The sequence below is a fragment of the Osmerus mordax genome, chromosome 13, assembly GCF_038355195.1.
Source record: "Osmerus mordax isolate fOsmMor3 chromosome 13, fOsmMor3.pri, whole genome shotgun sequence".
NCBI lineage: Eukaryota > Metazoa > Chordata > Actinopteri > Osmeriformes > Osmeridae > Osmerus > Osmerus mordax.
Window position 1 is genome coordinate 16,125,728 of NC_090062.1, and position 16,536 is coordinate 16,142,263.

The following is a 16,536-nucleotide window of genomic DNA, read 5'->3' on the forward strand; positions in this document are numbered from 1 at the left end:
CTGTGTCACATTTCCTTGTCTTCCTAGGATCTGGAGAGCACACACACACACACACACACATCCTGGAGGTTGATGAATGGCGAGGGTGATAAATGTGCCGTTTGCTTCAAGCAAACACCTAGATCATGATTAACCTGGCCTGAATGAGACCCCCCTCCACACACAGGCAAACACACGCTTCCTGACGAGCGTGTGTCCTCGTGTGAAACAGCACAGCACGTTCCAACACAGTGGCTGGCGTCGCAGGGCTGTGTGTCACAGTGTCACTACCCCGCTGGCTCTGAAACCACAGTCTGGTGAGGAGAACACTGAGGACAGGAAACTACAAAAATCGTTCTAAAGACTCTACTACCCAGAAGTCAACATTGCACACGCCAACCTCCAAACAAAACGTTGAGTTGTCCGTCAACAAGACAGCTTACACTGACCCACGTCGGGGTCAGATGGCTGAGCGGTTAGGGAATCGGGCTACCAATCAGAAGGTTGCCAGTTCGATCCCCGGCCGTGCCAAATGACGTTGTGTCCTTGGCAAGGCACTTCACCCTACTTGCCTCAGGGGGAATGTCCCTGTACTTACTGTAAGTCTCTCTGGATAAGAGCGTCTGCTAAATGACTAAATGTAAATGTAACTCAGGGAGGAACAAGACTGGTGTAGGAGCCTGCTCCGGTACAGAGGTTCGTCTGGGGGGTAGGATCGTAACACAGCTGGAGGTTGTATGAAATCCTCGTTGAAATGAGTTTAAATCCCTCGTCTGAGGGGAACAAACACAGCCTGACCTAGAAGCCCCAGCAGGTTGAGTCAGGGAGGATGGAAGCTATCAGAGAGGGGCCATTTTGTTTGTGTTAGTTTGCCTGTACATTTAGTCATTTACATTTACATTTAGTCATTTAGCAGACGCTCTTATCCAGAGCGACTTACAGTAAGTACAGGGACATTCCCCCGAGGCAAGTAGGGTGAAGTGCCTTGCCCAAGGACACAACGTCATCTGGCACGGCTGGGAATCGAACTGGCAACCTTCTGATTACTAGCCCGCTTCCCTAACCGCTCAGCCACCTGACTCCCTACTTTACATGTTCAGCGTGGTCTTTCAGAAACAAAGCTTTTTTCTTGATGATAAAAAAAACATTCTAGGAGAGAAGATTATGAGTAGTGGGGCTGTCAGGACTGAATGTAGAACATGAATGTAAACCAGCTGAACATACACCATGTTAACTGCTGATGTCTGCCTTTCAACCAAACCTGACAGGAGGTCAAATTATTCTCACTGCTGGAAAGAGAAAGGGAGAGAAAGAGAGAGAGAGAGAAAGAGAGAGAGAAAGAAAGAGAGAGAGAAAGAGAGAGAGAGAAAGACGAGAGAAAGAAAGAAAGAGAGAAAAGGATAAATTTGTCTGGGGGATCATCAAAGGGCGCTATTGTTGCCTGATCAATTAGTGGACAAAGCCTGTGGCAGGGTAAGCCCTTCAAATGAGGAGCTGAGAGTGTGTGCGTGCGTGTGCGTGTGTGTGTGTGTGTGTGTGTGTGGTGGTGGTGGTGGGGGTGCAGCGTCAGCCCCCAAAGACACAGTAATAAGATGATGCTATCTGGAACCATTGTGTGGGAGGTTGGGGGGGAGGGTATTCCCTGTGGGACCAGGAGGTCACAGTTGACAGGTGGGAGCTTCATTAAAAGGGGGACCTCTGCGGGCGGCTAAGCCACTTTCTCCTGTCATTGTCAGCGCTGATCCGGAATGGAAGGAAGTGTGTTCTAGAACGCTCACAACAGAACACTCCGTCTCCCCCAACAGGCTGAGGAGTTTGCACCAGAAGTTCTAGAACAAACCTTATTTGTGTCTTTCATAAAGGGGAATGGGAAATGGTAGCTTGTTAGCTAGAAAGGCTAAACTTCCACATGTTCTTATTGTTTTGTTGGGGTCTGCTGTGGCGGAGTCACATGATCGTAGCTGATTCCGTGTAGAGGAGGGGACGTGAGGCGAGTCGTTTCCCTCACAAAGGATCTGTCGTCGGGCCGGAGCGACAGGGAGACGTGCGTTTAACTGGGACACGGAGAAGTTAGGAGGCCGGCCTAATTACAAACAGGCCTCCGTTTGTCTCTTATTATCTTGGCCACAGAAGCTGGCCCCAATCTCTCTCTCTCCCCCCCCCCTCTCTTCCTCTCCCCCTCTATTTCTATTAACCTCCCTCATTTTCCCCCTGGCTACCCCCTCCACGCCTCGCCTGCTCCCAATCAGGACTTTTAATTGGAGAAGCCAAGACTGGCCCGACAGGCCACCGTACCCCAGAACATGGGACTAAAGCTGGCTGCCTGGTCGTGGAAGAGAGGCCTTTCCTACATTTGGCAGTTCTGAATGTCATCCCTCTTGGGCTGGAAAACTTGATCCTTCAGAGACGATAGAGGCCAGCCAGCAGTCTATGATATCCACATGCACATCTCCCTCAGCAGGAAAAACTGTAACGTGTCGACATACAGTTGTTTACTACGGCTCTATAGTAGCCAAGAAGACTGAGCCAAGTTGATCTAAGCCCAGAGAGAAGTTGCATGCTTTGGTGCGTGGCTGTTTCTCGAGGTTCGAATCAGGCTGTCCAAACAAAAAATGAATCAGAAAAAAGTAAACAAAGACTTAAAAGGTTTTAGTGAGTTAAGACAGGTCGTCTCACCTGTAAGATGTTGAAGGCTTTGAACAGAGCAGGAACTGGCGAGCACCTGCGAGCGTCACCAGAACCGTCAACCCCAGAGACCGCACTTCCTTCCTGTCAGAGACAGGATGTGACATCACATTCGGTAACCAGCCAATCACAAGGGAAGTAATGACGGGTTTAGCCAACAGCGGGGTGAATCTGGTTAGGGGAGGCGGGCCTACCTGAGGGTGGTGCAGAAGTAGATCAGGATTCGAACCAGCTCGCCGCTGTTACAGTTGGGGTTCAACCACACAGTGTTCCTGGTTGTCACGGTCACCAGAGCTCGACCACCTTTGTCCCTCGTACCTTCGGGTAAGGTGAAGACAAGAAAAACGGTTCTGGATGTCCATTTGTAGTGACTCAACAGCATGTAATGTTACAATATTCAAACGTGGTAAGACAAGAGGTGTGTGAGTGTGTGTGTGTGTAATTGTGTGTGAGTGAGTGTGTGTGTGTGATGGTCCTACTCACCAGGCAGACACAGCACCCCTGAGCTGAGCACAGCAGCGTTGATGTTGTGGGGCCTCTGAGAGGGCTGGTTGGCCCCTTAGGGAGGCTGGGGATGGAGACAGGGAGTGGGAGGACTGGAGAGGGATGAGGGGGTCTGGGAGAGGGATGAGGGGGTCTGGGAGAGGGATGAGGGGGTCTGGGAGAGGGATGAGGGGGTCTGGGAGAGGGATGAGGGGGTCTGGGAGAGGGATGGGGGGGTCTGGGAGAGGGATGGGGGGGTCTGGGAGAGGGATGGGGGGGGTCTGGGAGAGGGATGGGGGGGTCTGGGAGAGAGATGAGGGGGTCTGGGAGAGGGATAGGGGGGTCTGGGATAGGGATGAGGAGGTCTGGGATGAGACTGTGGGGTCTGGAGTTGGGATGGGGTTTGTGGGGGCCTGGGGGCGAGGGTGGTGGGGGGTCCTGCTGGCTGGTGATGGGGTTTCCTCTAGTGGGGGTCTCCTCTCTAACCCTGTCTGCTGGTCCTGGTCTGGGCTGCGGCCCTGCGTGCGGAGGGACACACACACACACACACTTCACTGAGCGGTAACACACATACCGCACGCACACAACAGATGTGGCCAATAACGTTACACCAACACGCATCACACACACATTCTCCCACACACACTGCACACACACGACAGGTGTGTATGAGAGTGCGAAATACTCTATATTAACCAGACCTGTTTGCTGGTAAACCTGAACACTGTCAGCTGTCTCTGTCACAGAGTGGCACAGACCCATCTACAGGCGTAAGCTAACACCCACTGTATAAACATGCACACATACACACTATCACACACACATACCATCTCACACACACACACACTATCACACACACACACACACACACTATCACACACACACACACACACACACACTATCACACACACACACACACACATACCATCTCACAAACACACACACACACACACACATTATCACACACACATACCATCTCACACACACACACACTATCTCACACACACATACCATCTCACTCACACACACACTATCACACACACATACCATCTCACACACACACACACACACACACACTATCACACACACATACCATCTCACTCACACACACACATTATCACACACACTCATACCATCTCACACACAGCACACACATCCTCATCCATAATTCAAGTCATGCAGCTTGCTGAACCTCAGGAAGTTTAACTTGGCAGTAGGATGGAGTACAATGTGTGTGTGTGTGTGTGCATGTGCAAGATTGCCCTTCAGACAGACCATAACACCACACACATTATCGCCACGGCAACACCAAGGCTTACACCCTGAGACCCCTGCAGCCGTTATCAGATCAAAAGCAACCAAGAGACTTTAGAAGGAATTTCATATTGTTACTCAGCCCTCGTAAGGAACAAGCTTAGTCTGGACCAGAAAAACAGGGCTGAATCACAGCGAGGACGAGAGCTTGCTGAGGTGGCTGGGTTTCAAGACAGATTTGTGGAGGGTGATTCCTACCAGGGCTGCTTGGTTTGGGGAGGAGACGACTGGGCTGAGCCTAACATGGTTTGTTTGGGGTTTCAATACGCCTGCTACTGGGGTTTCCTACCCATTAGTCCAGGGGCAGGTATGGGTCAGGGGAGGAGGATTGGAAAGGGGGAGGATTGGAAAATAGAGAAACCCCCCACGTCCTACACACACACTTTCACCTCACTGTGAGATGTTGCTGTTGGCGGCAGACTGGACCCCTTGAGATTCATTCTGTCTCTGCAGACCTGTCTGATCACAGGATTTACACTGCAGGACACACAGAGAGAGAGAGAGAGAGGGAGAGGGAGAGGGAGAGGGAGAGAGAGAGAGAGAGAGAGAGAGAGAGAGAGAGAGAGAGGGAGGGAGAGGGAGAGGGAGAGGGAGGGAGAGGGAGAGGGAGAGGGAGAGGGAGAGGGAGAGAGGGAGAGAGAGAGAGAGAGAGAGAGAGAGAGAGAGAGAGAGAGAGAGAGAGAGAGAGAGAAAGAAAGAAAGAGAGGAGAGAGAGAGGGAGAACGAGAAGAGAGAGAAATAGAGAATGTGGGTGGGTTTATGTGTTAAGCTCTGTCTCTGGGTGTAGAGGTGAATGTGTGTGTGTGTGTGTGTGTGTGTGTGTGCGAACATGCCCGTGTATGTCCAGGCATGTGTTGTTGTCGGTGAGATGTCAAAGGACAAGGTGACAAGTGTGCACAGACATCAGCCATGTCCCTCCAGACCTCCCACTGCCGACACACACACTCTCTCTCTCACACACACACACCCACACACACACACACACACCCTCAGACAAACCTCCCACTGCCGACACACTCACTCTCTCTCTCCCTGTCTCTCCCTCCGTCTCACCCTCTCTCACCCCTCTCTCTCACCCCTCTCTCACACCCCCTCTCTCTCTCTCTCTCTCTCTCTCTCTCTCACTCTCACTCTCACTCTTTCTCTCTCTCTTTTTTACAGACAGGCTCCTGCGCTACACTAACTCCTTTTCCAAACCTGGTGATGGGTGATCTCCGTGGTGCCTAGATACTTTAGCTTATTTTGTGGTGTTATTTTTTTTTTCAAATTTCCAAGCTTTGCGTTGAAGTCGTTTTCTCTCAGAAGAATCCAAACAAACACGCATAGCTCCATGCCGATCATCGCAGACAGTAAAAATATATTTCAGATATGTCAAAGCTGTGCCAAATTCTTTAGCGTTGGCTTATAATACACTCGGGGTAACTAACTTTTTTATTTTTTTTACCATGTGGGCCTTGAGCCTGTAATAAAGTTATATATATAAGGGGACAGAATTCACAACTTATCTAAAGTGCCGTGTGTGTGTGTCACACACATGTCGCCATACAAACACACACACAGCGTGGTACACAGGACTCCTCTCTAGGAAAACAAGTCAGTGGCACCGAGCAGAACCTTCTACAGGTCTGTGATATGGGAGAGAACAGCAGATAGTCGCCTCACACAGGGACAGGACAGTTAGAGTAGCTGTGTTAGCTAGTGGAAGGAGCAGGGATGTTCTGAGTGGAAACTAACCCAGAGTCTGGCTCGGATATGAAGACAATCGATCAGACATGTTTGTGTTAGGGTGGAGGTGATGAGTGTGTTTAGAACAGAGGATGTGTGTTACAGGTTTTAGAACGTGGAGGAGGAGGAGGAGGAGAAGGAGTTACAGGAGGAGCCAAGCCAGATTAGGACACAGCAGTTTAAAAGGGGAATCTGGGAGTCTTTGGACAGGAAGGAAAAATAGTAAAAAAATCGGGAAATTTTGGGGCATAAGGAGGTGCAGAACAAGAGGGGGGGGGGGGGTGTACCTGTCTCCTGGACGACGACTTCAGCCGTTTCAAGATTTGTCACTGTAGACATGTCCTTATTGACCTCCTCCTCCTCCTCTGGTCTGTGTTCCTTGAAGGCGGAGGTATCTGGACCCTCCGTCGGTGAAGAGGGTGTGTGTGGCACGGCGGACCTTTCCGAGCAGGTGTCTGTGTGTGTCGGCTTGGACGCGTCCTGAGCTACATGGGGCTGTGACTCACACACACACGTGTCTGCATGCGTTTGAGTCGACTCCAACACGCTTTCAACACACACCTCCTCTCTCTCACTCTCTCTCTCAGGGTTCAGAGGTGAGCTTTCGAACCACTCCCCCTCTCCTACCTCCTCCCTCCTTTCCTCTCCCTCCTCCTCCTCCCTCCTCTCCTCTCCCCCCTCCTCCCTCCTCTCCTCTCCCTCCTCCTCCTCGGTGAGGAGATGTTTCGCTGACACGTATTCGCCTCTCTCCCTCTCTACAGGTGTTCTCTCTGGCTGTGCTTCCGAGTGTGTGTCTGGGGGTGTGACGGAGTGTGTGTGTGTGTCTGGCTCTATGTGTGTGTGTTCCACTGTGTGTGTGTCTGGCTCTATGTGTGTGCGTTCCACTGTGTGTGTGTCTGGCTCTATGTGTGTGTTTGGTTCCGTGTGTGTGTCTGGTTCTGTGTGTGCATCTGGTTCTGTGTGTGTGCCTTCAAGTGTGTGTGTGTCAGCCTCTATTTGTCTGGTTGGTTCTATTTGTGTCTCTGGTTCTGTGTCTGGTTCTATTTGTGTCTCTGGTTCTGTGTCTGGTTTTATGTGTGTCTCTGGTTCTGTGTCTCGCTCTGTGTATGTGTCTGGTTCTGTGTGTGTGTCTGGTTGTGTGTCTGGCTCTGTGTGTGTGTCTGGTTCTATGTGTGTGTCTGGTTCTGTGTCTGGCTCTGTGTGTGTGTCTGGTTCTATGTGTGTGTCTGGTTCTGTGTCTGGCTCTGTGTGTGTGTCTGGTTCTGTGTGTGTCTCTGGTTCTGTGTCTGGCTCCGTGTGTATGTCTGGTTCTGTGTCTGGTTCTTTGTGTGTCTCTGGTTCTGTGTCTGGCTCCGTGTGTGTGTCTGGTTCTGTGTCTGGTTCTTTGTGTGTCTCTGGCTTCTGTGTCTGGCTCCGTGTGTGTGTCTGGTTCTGTGTGTGTGTTGTCTGTCTGGACTGTGGTCACGTTGGCCTCAGAGAGACCAGCCTGGATCACCTCCTCCTCTCTGGTTTGTCTCTCTCCTTCCACCTCTCCCTCCCCCCTCACCTCTGCCTCTGTCTCTCCGTCCACCTCTCCCTCCTCCCTCATCTCTCCCTCTCTCTCCCCCCTCTCCTTCTCCTGTCCCCTCTGCCTCTCCCGCCTGCTCCCTGTCCTCCAGCATGGCAGCTGTCACTTCAACCTCCCCTGGAGGAACAGCCTCAGCCTGTATCCTCCTCCCCTGGCCTGAGCCTCTCTCTGCATCTCCAGCTGGGGCAGGCAGGCCAGCGCTGTCACCCCTCAGTGAGGTGACTGTGTCACTGCCTCCCGCCTCGGCCCTGTCTGACAGGGGTGTGTGTGTCGGGCGGAGAGCGGGATGATGTGTGCGCTGCCGGGCCGTCGACCGCAGGCGGACCGCATATGCGGGTCTCCGAGACAGGAAGTCGATGTTCTGCCTCACTATCGATATCATCCGAGCCGCCATCACTCTCCAGCTCCCCCTCGACTACAACATCACTACCGCCCGCCATCTTTTCTACTTTTCCCATCTCCCGCTGACTGAGGTTCATCCGTCCCCTGTCCTGCTAGCCTGCACACCTGCTGACTCAGCACCTTTCTCCCTCACACGGGTCACACGAGCCGCAGCTGCCAGGCCGTCAGCCAGCAAGGCGGCCATGACGGCTCCCGTGACATCACACGCGGACACAGGGTTGCACTCTCCGGCGGAGGGTCAGTACCTTCCGGGGTCTCTGCAGAAGCCACGTGGTTCTCCGACGCCACTTTGGCAGCGTGGGGGGGGAGGGTGGGGGTGAGGATGACGGGACGCAAGGCCACCGGGCTCAGGTTCTCCTCGATGAGCATGGAGCACACCATGGTCTGGGAGCAAGTGCTGCTTTTCACTGGGGGGGGCAGGAAGTGGGCCTGCTGGAGGCCGTGCATGGTGGGGGTCGTAGTCCGTGAGGGTTTGTGGAGATTCCTGTAGTTCAGGCTGATGGACTGGGTCAGCGAGCCTTTCTGGGGGGAGAAGCGAGGCAGGGAGATCTCGTCCAGCTCCACGTACTCCCCCTCCGTGTCTGAGTCGTCCGTGTTCTCCGACGGCGCCCTCCCGTTCCGTCTCGCCTCCACGGGCTTCCCCCTTAAAGGGGCGGAGCTTCAGTTCCTTCACGGGGGCTTCATCGCCTTCCCCGTTGGCTCCTCAGCGTGTCAATCAACAAGTCCCTGTCCCGGTCGGACAGCCCCTCCTCCCCCTGCTCCTCCCCAGCGGGCCTCCTGCGGGGCAGGGCGGCGCCGGGGCGGGGCAGGGGCCGGTTGACGAACTGGGGGTGCACCACGTCCTCCCAGGGCACCCTGAAGATGTCGTTGTCGGCTGAGAGCAGGCAGTGGGCCAGCGGGGGCGCCGCCGGGCCTCGGTCCCGGTTGACGGACTGCAGCCAGGCCATGGTGAAGAGGGTGGTGTGGGCTAGCTCCGGGACACACACCTCCTCCACATGCTGGCCTCCGGCCGACAGGCAGCGGAAGGCGATGCGGGGCAGGGGCTTGGGGTCGGAGGCGGTCTTGGAGGAGGAGGTGGGGGGAGGTGGCACCACCTGGAGGTAGAAATCTCCGGGCCGGAGGATGCGTGGGTCCAGAGGCGACAGCTGGACCACTACCTTCTCGTGCACGCACAGGGGCCAGCCCTCGTGACGGAACAGCAGGCCACAGTAGGGGAACTGAGGAGAGAGAGAGGGGAAGAGAGAGGAGGGGAGAGAGGGGGAGGGGAGGGGGGAGAGAGAGAGGGAGGGGGAGAGAGAGGGAGGGAGGGGGAGAGAGAGAGGGACAGAGGGGGAGGGGGAGAGAGGGAGGGGGAGAGAGAGAGAGAGGGAGGGGGACAGAGAGGGAGGGGGAGAGAGAGGGAGAGAGAGGGAGCGGGGGAGAGAGGGAGGGTGGGAGAGGGAGGGGGGGGGAGAGGGAGGGAGAGAGGGTGTTAGGAGACCGTCTGGTTGATTACATCACGAAAGAAGTTATGTAGATAGGGTAAAAGGAAATACAAGAAAGAGACAGAGAGAAGAGAGACAAGAGAGGGAGACAGATTGAGAGGAGAGAGAAAGAGAAACAGAAAGAGGGAGAAGGAAAACATTCATGAGTGAGAGCCTCTGCTTCCAATGTGTGACAATAAAATGATTCTTCTTCTGACAAGAAAATTCTGCTTCTTTGAAACTCAAGAAGAGGATCCATCCTCCCTGCGAATCCCTCCTCAGGGTTAGAGAGTCGTTTGACTGGCTGGACAGTACTCATTTGTTTTGGAACACTTACACCACGGGTATTGTTTTGCCTCCAACCTCTTCCGTAATGAAATAAGGGTGGTGTGTTTTCACAACAGTTGGAGGCCTAGGACCCGTCTAGAGTCTAGTAGCAGAGGTTTGCACGTGTGTGAGGCGTGTGTGTGTGTGTGTGTGAGGCGTGTGTGTGAGAGTGTGTGTGTGTGAGAGAGTGTGTGTGTGTGTGTGTGTGTGTGTGTGTGTGTGTGTGTGTGTGTGTGTGTGTGTGTGTGTGAGAGTGTGTGTGTGTGTGAGAGTGTGTGTGTGTGTGGTCGCGTGGATGGGGGAGACACCACCTCTCACCATGTGTCAGAGAACAGCTTGTGCTGTTAACTGCTAAGTTAAAAACTGAGAAACCATGGTGACATGTTTTTGGGCTGGCGTCCAGGTTGGACATTACAGTGAATAAGCACCCCTCCACACACACACACACTCACACTCACCTTCTGTGCTATCTAGAGGATTGGGAGCAGGCAGTAACACATTTCAAGAGAGGAGTAGGCCTGTGTATGAATGTACAATGGAAGTCTTTTGAAAGGAAGGGTATTCCCCTCCTACATTACCAGGCCTGTCCTTGTCCATCAAAGTGAAATCCTCTTTTTTTCAATGTGACCTGACCTTGCAGTGAGGGGAGCCTTGTGGAGGAAGGAGTTCAAAGTGAACTTTCTCTTTAAGCTGGGCAGTATACAATCACACAAGACATGGCCAACAATCCACAAGCTTTATCCTTTGGAGGAAGGAATGGAGGGAGGAGGGGAGGAAGAGAAGAAAGGGGAGGGAGGGGATGGGGAGAGAGAGAGAGAGAAAGACAGATTACAGAGTAAAAAAGAGAGTAGAAAATATCAGTTTTTCCGTGTCCTTGGCTTTAACAGTGAGCTCGTCTATAGGGCCTATGGAAGCAGAACAGATAAATGAATATTCTACCAGAGCTTGACTTCAGGGGTCGACTGGAAACAGCCTGGCTCTTTTGAAAGCCAAACCCTTAAATAGATGAGGAGGAAGGAGACTAGAGTTGTTCAGTTTGAATGGGAGTCAGTAAGCGTGTGTGTGTGTGTGTGGCGTTCTGCTCCCCTGACCTCAGGTGCGTCTCCGACTCAGTTTTCCCATGGCGTGAGGGGCTAAACTCACACAGACGGTCGCACACACACTCCGGCAAACACACACACACTCTGGCACACACACACACACTCCGGCACACACACACACACACTCCGGCACACACACACACACACTCCGGCACACACACACACACACTCCGGCACACACACACACACTCCGGCACACACACACACACACTCCGGCACACACACACTCCGGCACACACACACACACTCCGGCATACACACACACACTCCGGCACACACACACACACACAGCGAGGGGATGTGTAAACAAACCAGTGTCAAGTGATTTCCGCTCAAAGGTCGACTTTCAGCCCAGGCGGCCACACACCGGAACAATTCCCTCCTACCCCCCCTCCTCTCCTGCCCCCCCTCCTCTCCTGCCCCCCCTCCTCTCCTGCCCCCCCTCCTCTCTCCTGCCCCCGTCCTCTCCTGCCCCCCTCCTCTCCTGCCCCCCTCCTCTCTCCTGCCCCCCTCCTCTCCTGCCCCCCTCCTCTCCTGCCCCCCTCCTCTCTCCTGCCCCCCTCCTCTCCTGCCCCCCTCCTCTCCTGCCCCCCTCCTCTCCTGCCCCCCTCCTCTCCTGCCCCCCTCCTCTCTCCTGCCCCCCTCCTCTCCTGCCCCCCTCCTCTCCTGCCCCCCTCCTCTCCTGCCCCCCTCCTCTCTCCTGCCCCCCTCCTCTCCTGCCCCCCTCCTCTCCTGCCCCCTCCTCTCCTCTCCCATCCCCCTCCTCTCCTCTCCCATCCCCCTTCTCTCCTCTCCATCCCCTTCTCTCCTCTCCCATCCCCCTTCTCTCCTCTCCCATCCCCCTTCTCTCCTCTCCTGCCCCCCCTCCTCTCCTCTCCAATCCCCCCTTCCCCTACTCCTCCTAACCCCCCTCCCCCTCCATATGACTTAAAGGTTTTCCGTGATTCCTTCCGATAGCGCTGAAGGCCACAGACCCTTGCTTTGTGTGTGTCCCTGTGTGTGGCTTCCTACCCTGCATCCCTCCCTTTCTTGTAGCGAGTGAGTGAGGGGGGGGGGGGGGGGGGTCTGTCTATGTCCTGTCAGAGAGATCGGGGTCACTGAGTCTTTTGGACGTCCAGGCCCAGGTTCAGTGCGTGTGTGTGTGCATACCTGCCTGTGTGTGTGTGTGTGTGTGTGTGTGCATACCTGCCTGTGTGTGTGTGGTGAGAGCTCTCAGGGCAGGATTAGCTGAACAGGTCCTCTAAACACAGTGGAGTTCCTCTGCTGGTCTGCAGACTCTCTAGGCCTCAGCTCTGACATGCTGCTCTCAATACCTAAGCTAGCTACTGGGTACACAGCGGCTTCACTTTCTAAATCTAGTTTTAGATTTGATCTTTTATCCGCTTGCACGCTCTCTCTCTCTCTCTCTCTCTTTCTGTCCCCCCCTCCTCTCTCTCTCTCTCTCTCTCTCTCTCTCTCTCTCTCTGTCTCTCTCTCTGTCTCTCTCTGTCTCTCTGTCTCTCTTTCTGTCCCCCTCTCCCCCCGGCCAGATGGGTTGCTGTCTGATGACAGAGCTCTTTCACCACATGTGAAGGTGCCCTCTGACGAGCTGGTGTTAAGTCTGTGGGTAGGACCTTTTGTCGTCTTGTGTTTAGAGAACACACACACCCAATCCACAACAACTGTTGGTTGGTTCCACCCAGGGTCAAGTAGAGGGGGTATAAATAGCTTCTAGACAACTGGTGGTAAAGATGTGTGTGTGTATGTGAACATGTGTGTGTGTGGGTGTGAGCATGTGTGTGTGAGAGTGGGTGTGAGCATGCATGTGTGTGTGTGTGTCAGCATGCATGTGTGTGTGTGTGTGTCAGCATGCATGTGTGTGTGTGTGTGTGTGTGTGACAGCATGCATGTGTGTGTCAGCATGCATGCATGTGTGTGTGTGTGTGTGTCAGCATGCATGTGTGTGTGTCAGCATGCATGTGTGTGTGTGTGTGTCAGCATGGGTGTGTGTGTGTGTGTGTGTGTGACAGCATGCATGTGTGTGTGTGTCAGCATGCATGTGTGTGCGTGTGTGTCAGCATGCATGTGTGTGTGTGTGTGTCAGCATGCATGTGTGTGTCAGCATGCATGTGTGTGTGTCAGCATGCATGTGTGTGTCAGCATGCATGTGTGTTTGCACTGGTGTGTGTTGGCATAAGGCTTCACCACCTTCAAGTGTTGTAACCAGGGTGACGGCAGATGAAGTAGAACCGTTAGACCAGTGGCGCATGACGGTGGTTTCTTGAGCCTGGTATTTGTGTGTGTGTGTGTGTGCGCGTGTCTGAATGTGTGTGTGTTTGTGTGTGTGTGGGTGTGCCAGCAGGCTACAGCCAAACTTCGGCGTGAGTGATGATGATCCTTGTCCTGGTGCTCAGGCCTCTCATGTAACCATAACAAGGAGCTAGCGAGCCTGCTAACATAACAAGGCCTGGCCTGGCGGGGCTGCAGCTACTCCTTTTGTTAGACGGCTGTCGGCCGGCAGACTACACCCTACTGAGTAATGACACGCTCAGAGTGTATGAATGAGAGAGACAGAGAGAGAGAGAGACAGAGTGAGAGAGAGAGAGAGAGACAGAGTGAGAGAGAGAGAGATAGACAGACAGACAGACAGAGAGAGAGAGAGACAGAGTGAGAGAGAGAGTGAGAGAGAGAGAGAGAGAGAGAGAGAGAGAGAGAGAGAGAGAGAGAGAGAGAGAGAGACAGACAGACAGACAGACAGAGAGAGAGTCCACTTGTGACACATTTCACAGCCACGTTATAGATCCCCGACATGACTAGACCATGGTGTGTGTGTGTGGGTATCTGAGAGTTAGTGGGAGGGAGGAGTAATGATGAGTTAGCCTAGCTAAGATGACTCACTCTAAATGAGGGGAGCCTGTTCACTCTGAGTAACAGTGACTAGAGGGGAGAGAGAGCGTGAACCCCCTCTCTGTAATTACTGAGTCATGGACACAAGCCGGGTGGCAGTGAGGCAAAGAGGACAGGAAGAAAGAGAGGGGGGGAAGGGGGTAAGCGATACACAACCTATAGAGTAGAACTGACAGAGACCAGAAACAGAGAGAGAGAAAGAGCTAGAGGGAGAAATAGAAAGGGTGAAAGAAAGAGAGAGGAGAGAGAGAGGGAGGTGAGTCACAGATAAAAGGTAGGCATAAAAGCGAGAGGAAATTCCAGAGAAACCGAAAACCAACAAAAACAAGTCAGCGAAAGATATCTTTCCGCGTCAAATGTCCATTCATTTACGCTACACGGCCGGTCTTCATAGATGCTAGGCAGACACTGTGTAATCAGGGGGGGGGGGGGGGGGGGGGGGGGGGGGGGTAACGGAGTCCTACTCACACAGGCATCCTGCTGTATGCCCTGGAGGATGTGCTTGGCTGGAACCAGGAAGTCGATGAGGTAGCGAAGGCCGTCTCCTCGGTAACTGCCCTCGACCACGTCGAACACCTGGCAGAGCACGGTGGCGGCGGTGGAGCTGAAGGGCGGGTAGAGGGCCGACAGGGTGCTCTGGATGCAGCTGTCCAGAGACTCAGAGTCCTGCAGGGGGGGAGGGGAGGGAGGGAAGGGAGGGAGGGAGGTAAACATTAGCACCCACTAGCAGTGTCCGTTCTCTGTTCTCTGCCAAGACACTTCCTGACTACGATTCGTGAGCGTTGACATTCAAGCTTCAGAAATTCAAATATAACAGAATTCAGGCTGCTCAAATTAGAAAGGTGAAATTCAGATCCCTAAAAAAAGGGCGTCAGGTGGCTGAGCGGTTAGGGAATCGGGCTAGTAATCCGAAGGTTGCCAGTTCGATTCCCGGTCATGCAAACTGACATTGTGTCCTTGGGCAAGACACTTCACCCTACTTGCCTCGGGGGAATGTCCCTGTACTTACTGTAAGTCGCTCTGGATAAGAGCGTCTGCTAAATGACTAAATGTAAAATAAAAAAAAACCTTAAACTTTTAAAGAACAGAGAAGCCTAAAACAGTACAGCAGAGCTGACTACAATAGAGTACAGTAAAGCCTTCAACAAGTACTCATCAATGATGCAAATTTGAAAAGATGTTCTCAACTTTTTAAAACGTTTGTTTCAACAACAACAAAAATTTTTTTAGACAATTTAATTTGTAAAAATTTGTTTGAGCTAAATTATTTTTGTGAACTTAATTCGAAATACATTTTGGGTAATCTGATTTTTTTCGTCTCTTTCAAATTCAAAGAGGTGAATTCAAAACCAACAAATTCGATGGTGTTTAAATTTCAATATTAAATATTCAATGACTTTTAACATTCAACACATTATGTCACGAGTTTGCTTCCATACTACAGCAACAACTGTCTGTGGGGCATGGACTGGCTGGTTATAAAACATGAGGACTGAGGGTGTAACAGGACTCCTGCACTGGGTCTGGTCTGGTCTGGAGACACACCAGAGCAGAGAGAAGTCTGGTAAAAATATCAGCCTGGATTAGACGCGTAGACACAGCACGCCCGCTCTGATGCCCAACAGCGCGTGTGAGGGAGAAAGAGAGACAAAGAGACAGAGTTAGAGAGAGAGACAGAGACAGACAGCAAGAGAAAGACAGACACAGACAGTCTCTATTTACAGTCGTCAGGCTTGTGCAGCAGTGGAGACACTTTTTGGTCTAAATAGCGGGGTTCCCATGGTGATACTACAGTAACCCAATGACAGGTTCAGCTGTCGGTCCACATATACCCCCCTGACCCCACCCCCGTCCCAATTTCTCCTTTTCATCTACCGCTACACTAGGAGCCCCAGACTAAAACAAGCCCAGTTATCGCCTAGCAACAACCAGAGAATATCCTTCCATCACGAGAGAGGGGGTTGTATTTTGAGTCCATGACTCAACGAGATAAGATGTGCTGAGATGCGACGGTCCCCGGAAAGTTCGAACAAATGTTGTGGCTCTCGGAGGCTGGGTTTGGGGAGGGGTGAGGACGGTATTAGAGCAGAGATATCGGGTGTCTCTGGGGTGGGGGTGGGGGTCTGGGAGGTGGGGGTCTGGGAGGTGGGGGTGGGGGTCTGGGAGGTGGGGGTCTGGGAGGTGGGGGTGGGGGTCTGGGAGGTGGGGGTCTGGGAGGTGGGGGTCTGGGAGGTGGGGGTCTGGGAGGTGGGGGTCTGGAAGGTGGGGGTCTGGGAGGTGGGGGTCTGGGAGGTGGGGGTCTGGGAGGTGGGGGTGGGGGTCTGGGAGGTGGGGGTCTGGGAGGTGGGGGTCTGGAAGGTGGGGGTCTGGGAGGTGGGGGTCTGGGAGGTGGGGGTCTGGGAGGTGGGGGTCTGGGAGGTGGGGGTCTGGGAGGTGGGGGTGGGGGTCTGGGAGGTGGGGGTCTGGGAGGTGGGGGTCTGGAAGGTGGGGGTCTGGGAGGTGGGGGTGGGGGTCTGGGGGTGGGGGTCTGGGAGGTGGGGGTCTGGGAGGTGGGGGTGGGGGTCTGGGAGGTGGACACATCACTGGTCTCTGAGAGGGCAGCTTC

General features: G+C 53.5%; 1 protein-coding gene and 1 long non-coding RNA gene across 2 annotated transcripts in view; both read right to left on the reverse strand.

Annotated features, from left to right (window-relative positions):
- slc9a5 (solute carrier family 9 member A5) overlaps nucleotides 1–16,536 on the reverse strand; it is a 79,606-nt gene that overhangs the window by 13,879 nt on the left and 49,191 nt on the right.
- Nucleotides 2,656–3,255, reverse strand: LOC136955080 (uncharacterized). The gene is made up of 3 exons (XR_010878146.1): nucleotides 3,148–3,255; nucleotides 2,859–2,982; nucleotides 2,656–2,748 (listed from the first exon to the last, which is right to left on the reverse strand). It is a non-coding gene; the product is annotated as an uncharacterized lncRNA (long non-coding RNA).